Here is a 7,494-nt window from a genome sequence, read left to right as displayed (position 1 = left end):
TAAAAAAAAAATCTTCTAATGTTTTTAGTGTGGATTGGCTGATTATGAATTTTCTCAGTTTTTATTTGTCTAAAAATTTATCTTCTAAGTTTTTGAAAGATATTCTCATTAGGTAGATTATTCTTAGTTGACGTGATTTTTTTTTCTTTTAAAATTTTAATGATGTAACTTTAAGGGCTTTTGCTTATGTGGTTTCTGTGACAAGTCTGCTATAATTCCCATCTTGGTTCTTCTATATGTAATGTGTCTTTTATCTCTGGCACCTATAAGATTTAAGATTTTTTTATCTTTAATTTTTAGCAGTTTGAGTATGTTGTAACTCTTTTTTTTTTTTTTTTTTTTTAAGTATCCTCTCAGTAGTTATCTCTTCAAATATTTCTTCTGACCTGATTTTTCCTCTTTTCAACTTTTGGAATTCCAGTTACATGCTGTTATTGTTATTCAGTCACTAAATTATGTCCAACTCTTTGTGACCCCATGGACCACAGCACACCAGGCTTCCCTGTCCTTCACTATCTCCCAGACTTTGCTCAGATTCATGTCCACTGAGTCAGTGATGCTCTCTAACCATCTCATCCTCTGCTGCTCTAGTCTCCTTTTGCCTTTGATCTTTCCCAGCATCAGGGTCTTTTCCAATGAGTTGGTTCTTTGCATCAGGTGGCCAAAGTATTAGAGCCTCAGCATCAATCCTTCCAATGAATATTCAGGGTTGATTTCCTTCAGGATTGACTGATTTGATCTCCTGGCAGTCCAAGGAGCTCTCAAAAGTCTTCTCCAGCACCACAATTAAAAAGCATCAATTTTTTGCTGCTAAGCATTCTTTATGGTCCAACTCTCACATCCATACATGACTACTGGAAAAAACATAGCTTTGACTATATGGACCTTTGTCTGCAAATGATGTCTTTGCTTTTTAATAGGTAGTCTAGATTTATCATAGCTTTCCCTCCAAGGAGTAAGCGTCTTTTAACTTCATGGCTGCAGTCACCATCAGCAGTGATTTTGGAACTCAAAAAAATAAAATCTATCACTGCTTCCACTTTTTCCCCTTCTATTTGTCATGAAGTGATGGGACTCAATGCCATGCTCTTAGTTTTTTTTCGAATGTTGAGTTTTAAACCTGCTTTTCCACTCTCCTCTCTCACCCTTATCAAGAGTCTCTTTAGTTTCTCTTCACTTTCTGCCATCAGAGTGGTGTCATCTGCATATCTGGGGTTGTTAATATTTCTCCATGCCATCTTGATTCCAGCTTTTGATTCATCCAGCCCAGCATTTTGCATGATATACTCTGAATATAAGTTTGATAAGCAGGGTTACAATATATAGCCTTGTTGTACTCCTTTCCCAATTTTGAGCCAGTCCATGTTCCATGTCCACTTCTAACTGTTGCTTCCTGTCCTGCATACAGGTTTCTCAAGAGACAAATAAGGTGATCTGGTATTCCCATCCCTTGAAGAATTCTCCACAGTTTGTTGTGATCCACACAGTCAAATTCTTTAGCACAGTCAATGTAGCGGAAATAGATGTTTTTCTGGAAGTCTCTTGCTTTCTCCATGATCCAGCAAATGTTGACAATTTGATCTCTGGTTCCTCTGCCTTTTCTAAATCCAGCTTGTACATCTGGAAGTTCTTGGTTCACATACTGCTGAAGCCTAGCTTGAAGGATTTTGAGCACAACCTTACTAACGTGTGAAATGAACACAATTGTACGGTAGTTTGAACATTCTTTGGCATTGCCCTTCTTTGGGATTGGAATGAAAAGTGACATTTTCCAGTCCTGTGGCCATTGCTAAGTTTTCCAAATTTGCTGACATATTGAGTATAGCTCTTTAACAGCATCATCTTTTAGGATTTGAAATAGCTCAGCTGGAATTCCATCACTCCCATAAGCTTTGTTTGTAGTAATGCTTCCTAAGGCCTGCTTGACTTCAGACTCTACGATGTCTGGCTCTAGGTGAGTGACCACACCATTGTGATTATATGGGTCATTAAGATTTTTTTTGTACAGTTCTTCTGTGTATTTCTGCCACCTCTTCTTAATTTCTTCTGTTTCTGTTAGGTCCTTATTGTTTCTGTCTTTAATTGTGCCCGTCCTTGCATGAAATATTCCAGTTACATGTGTATTAGGCCATTTGATATTGTCCCACAGCTGCAAGTCTTAAAGTCCTTTTACCATTTTCTAAAAGATGCAAGCATCTTATAGAATTTTAACCCTATTTTTCACTTCTAAGGTCTTCCCAGGTGATGCTAGTGGTAAAGAATCCACCTGCTAATGCAGGACATGGAAGAGACGTGGGTTCAATCCCTGGGTCCGGAAGATCCCCTGGAGGAGAACTCAGCAACCCACTCCAGTACTCTTCCCTGGAGAATCCCATGAACTGAGGAGCCTGGCGGGCTATAGTCCATAGGGTCACAAAGAGTCAGATAAGGCTGAAGCTACTTAGTATGCATATATCACCTCTAGACCTTTGTAGTATTGATGCCATATATTTTACTTTAACTTATTTTGTAAGCTCCATAATACATTTGCATTATTGCTGTTGTAAACAGCTTTTATCCTTATATTTATCCATTTTTCTTCATTTTCCATTCTTTCCTGCAGTTCCATGTACCTGGCTCATTTTCCTAATCTGAAAAAGCTTTCTGTGGTTTGAAATTTTTTTCTTTAGTATTTCTTATAGCACAAATGTGCTGGCAATGAATTTTTAACCTATATTTATATGAAATGTCATTATCTCACTTTCATTTTTGAAGGCTATTTTTGTTACATATAGCATTCTATTTTGCCACATTTTTTCTTTCTACACTTTAAGGATTTCATTCCATTGTCTTCTATGGTTTCCATTGAAAAGTCAGCTGTAAGTTTTATTGTAATTCTTTGAAGATAATGTGGTAATGTGTCTCTTCCTCTTCTGTGTCTCTTTTCCCTTTTAAGAAGATGTCTTTTGTTTTCAGCACTTTGCCTATAAAGCTGTCTCATGTGGTTTTCTTTGGTTCTATCTGCTTGCAGTGTGCTGAATTCCTTGTATTTTTGGGGTTACTGCCCTTCTAACTTTGAAAAATTCTCAGGTATTTTCTCTCCAAATATCAGAACTACCCCATTCCCTCTCTTCTCCCCTTCAATTACACAATTTTAATAAAGAGAGGAAGACTCCCTATTGTCATTGTATCTCACATGTCTTTGTCTCTGTTCTATATATTGCAGTCTTTACCTCTTTCTATGCTGCTGACCTATATGAACATTTTCTTCTGACATTTTCTACTTCACTAATTACCTCTTAAGCTGTGTCTAAACTGCTGTTAAACCAATTTAGTGGATTTTAATTTTAGTTTTCATGATTTTGTTTTAGGATGCTTATTTGATTATATTTTTATAAATTTCAAATATCTTGAAATTCTCCATCTTTTCATTCATCTTGTCCATCTTTTCTGTGATTCAATTTAACATATTACTCATAGCTATTAAGTCCTCGTCTGGTAATTCTAGTATTTCATTCATCTGCTTCTTTGCTTCTATTTTTAAATTGGTTATTGGTCACACTTGCCTGCCTTTATACATGTTTAGTAATTTTTTAAAAAATATGGCACACATTGTATACAAAAGAATTACAGAAGCTCCAGATGAAGGTTTTTCTGACTCTCTGTTACACAAATAGAATGAGGGAACTAATCGCTTCAATACAATGAGGGACTGAGCTGGGTCAGGGCTGACTTGCACTTTTAGTAAATCTCAGCCTATTTCTGATTTGTTCTTGTTCTTTGGACATGCTCTCCCTTCTCTCCACCCCCCAGCTTTTGATTGAGAGACTGGAAAGTCTTTGACTCCTCAGCTCTAAGTAATTATGAGAAATTTAGTTTTTCTCTTTGGAGTTTTGAGCCTCTTGATGATGAGAGCATCAGTGTTTGTGGCAATCTCCTCCCTCTAGCACAATAAAGTGTTGTTAAAGCAGATTTCACTTCACTCTTTGGAAGTTTTTGGACCAGCTACTCAGTCTGCCACACAGAACCAGAACTCAAAAAATGTTCTGTGGGCACATTGCGTTGTGTACTCCTATAGATTCCAACCACCCCTCTGGCTCTACAAGGTCACCAAGAGCTTTGCTGTCTTCTTTATATAGATCCTCAGCCTAAGCCAAACAAGATCCTCACACTCAGCCTAGAACTGGAAAATGCTCTCGAGGCTGATTACCAACTCATCTGGGAAGGGCTCTTCCTCCTCTGCATTTTATTTCATCTAGACCTCATTACCACAGCTCTGTGACATTTTTAATAATATGATTTTACAATTTATCTCTTTTATTCCTATTTAATGTAATCTTGCCTGCCACAGCTTACTACATCCTCCTCAGAGAGAAAATTCTCCTTCCCTTAAATGTTTAAGACATATTTAAACTTACACTTTTCTTTATATGTCTAGAATTTCTCAGTGTCTATATTCTCTCTTTGAACAAGTTAAGGACACTTTCACTCCCCTTTCCCACCCCTGAATACATCCCACATTGAGATCATCTGGGGTTTAGTTCCTAGGTGGTGATTGTCATTGCTGCAGCTGCTGTTAGACTTAGCCACAAAATTTTACTATTTTTTTTTCATAAGTGTTTCCTGTATCCCATGTCTTTTTTAGCCTTGTATTAATTTTTGTTTTCTTTGATGACAGTAATTCTTGAGTAGTTCCTTCAGAGAGTCTGTGAATAACAATTTTTTCAGAGAGTCTGTCCCAAAGTTTTCATTTTGCTTTCTCTTGAAGGCTAGTTGGGTTGGGTATAGGCTCTTGGGATCAAAACAATTTTTGAATTCCATTGTCTTTCAAGAGAAATTATTTGCCAACCTGATTCTTACTCCTCTGAGGATAAGCAGTTCTCTCTCTCTCTAACTGTGTCTTTTAGGACCTTTATCCCTGATATTTTACCACAGTGTGTCCAAGGGGTGAATCTCCCTCCTTCCATTTATGTGTTTAGCACTTGATCGATCCTTTGAATCTGAAGACTCTTGCCTTTCTTCAACGGAAATGTTCTCATTGATGAATTATCTTCTTTCCTCCATCTTTCTGCTTTTGGAACACCTACTAAACACTAGATGAATGTTGAAACTTCCATATCTAGTCTCTTTGTTATTTAACTGTTTTTTTTTCTCACCCTCTTCATCTCAGTCATTTTACCCAACAGTTGAGAGAATCCTTTAGCTTATTTTTAACTCACTAATTTGTTCTTTCTTTCTCTATTCTTTTTTTGGCCACACTGCACATTTTCCAGGGTCTCAGTTCCCCAACAAAGGATTGAACCTGGATTTTAGCAGTAAAAATGTGAATCCTAACCACTAGACTACCAGGAAATTCCCACTAATTTGTTCTTTCAAAATAAATTTTGAAATATTTCAATGATATGCAAAAGTATAAAGAATTAATAATACAAAAAACATTCTAGCACACATCACCCAATTTTATCAATTAATACCATTTTCCTTATTTTCTTCATATTTTTATTTTTAAGAAATAAAACATTACCAATATAATTGAAGCTCTTTTTATTCTCTTACCAATTCCATTCCCTTCCTTCTCACTTCAGGGATAACAGTTATATCAAATTTGGTCTTTATAACCTTAAAAACACCTGTTACAAAAGTGTTTCTATACTAATTCATTTAAGGGTGCTATTTCATAAATTTTAACATTTGTGTAAAATTGTGTAACCACATCGCAATCAATTTATAAAACAATCCCATCATTCAGAAGGGTATCCCTGTGCCCCTTTGCAGTTGATCCTCTGCTCTGACCCTGGCCCTAGACAATTGCTTTCTGTCATCATAGCTTTGCCTTTTCAATAATTTCAAATAAATGTATAGCGTATGGTCTTTTAAGTTTGGTCTATTTTACTTATCATAATATTTTTGAGATTCGGTCATGTTTTTGCATGCATTACTTAATGTTTTAGTACTTTTTATAGCTGGATAATATTTCCAAGTGTGGCTATACAATAATTCATTCATCTGTTACCCAGTTGGTAAACATTTAGATTACTTCCAGTTTGAGTCTCTTCTGTGTAATAAAACTATGAACATTTATGTATAGATCTTTGTGTGGACATATGCTTTAATTTCTTTCAAGTAAATAACTGGAAGTTGAATTGCTGTGTTATGCGTTGTGTGTGTTTAACTTTATAAGATTCTAACGTACTGTTCTCTGAAGTGACTCTGCCATTTTGCACTCCTGCCAGAAATCTATGAGAATTCCAGTTGCTCTATATCCTTGCCAACACTTGGTATTGCCAGTCTTTTTAACTTTAGTATGTAATGGTACCTCATAATTATTTTAATTTGTATTTCTCTAATGACTAGTGAAGCTGAGCATTTTTTCACGTTCAAAAATATGCTTTCATGGAATTTCTTTTCAAATCTTTTGCCCATTTGTTCTGTGCAGTTTATCAAATCACAAGAGTTCTTTATATATTTTGAATATGCACTTTTTATATATGTTTTTCATGTAAATTTTATTGGAGTATAATCATCCATGTTATAGTGAATGCATCAAAAGTGTATCTATTATTTTCATGTTTTAACTTTATATAGTAGGCATTATACCAATTTATCATCCTGCATAGCCTTTTTTTGTTTCACTCAGCATTATATTTTTGAAATTTATCCCTTTGGATACGTGTAGCTCTAGATGATTCATTTTGTCTGTTGTACAGGATTCTATAATGTGACCAAACCACAATGTGTTTATCCAATCTGTTGGATTATAGGCTGTTTCCAATTTTTTGCTATTACAAACAGTTTTGCAATGAACACTCTTATACATGTTTCCTTACACACAAACATAAGAGTTTCTCTGAGCATATACCTAGAAGTGACATGGGAGCTGCATATCTTTAAATTTATTCCAATTTCTCTTTGGCTATATTCATTCTACTATTCAGCCAACCTGCTGAGTTTTAAATTTGAACAATTATTTTAAAATTTCAAGATCTCTTAGTGACTCATTTTAGTAACAGCCTGTTCTCAATTTATGGATATGTTATCTTCTTCAATCTCCCTAGGGATGGTAATCATACTACTTTAAAGGCTTCTTTTTTGTGTGTTATCTCTCTTAAGTTATATTCTCTTTAGTCTTATGTCTTCTCTTTGTTAAGTTTTATGTCTCTCTTGCACAGTGTTGATTTTCCTCAAATGCTTGGGTGTTCTTGGTTTTCTGCTCACCTTTGCTTCAAGAATCCCTTTTTTGCCTGTTTCTGAAGGATGATTTCAACCACAATATCTTGCCTCTGATCATCATTGTGAAGGAGTTCTGCCAGTGATGTGTGATAGAAGTTGGTCTTCTTCCTATTTCCTAGGGTATCACTGGATTCCTCAGAGCACATTCTTCACTCTCAGACCCAAACATGTTCGCTCTCTATGCTGGTTTATGGGTAAATTCCCTTGACATCAGCTCAGCACAAGGGGAGTGGTGGAGGGCATCTGGGTAGAGATGGGCCAGCCTGGCTGCTTTAAATGCAGCTT

The sequence above is a fragment of the Giraffa tippelskirchi genome, chromosome 4, assembly GCF_054371585.1.
Source record: "Giraffa tippelskirchi isolate mGirTip1 chromosome 4, T2T-mGirTip1v1.2.pri, whole genome shotgun sequence".
NCBI lineage: Eukaryota > Metazoa > Chordata > Mammalia > Artiodactyla > Giraffidae > Giraffa > Giraffa tippelskirchi.
Note: the sequence above shows the minus strand (reverse complement) of the source record.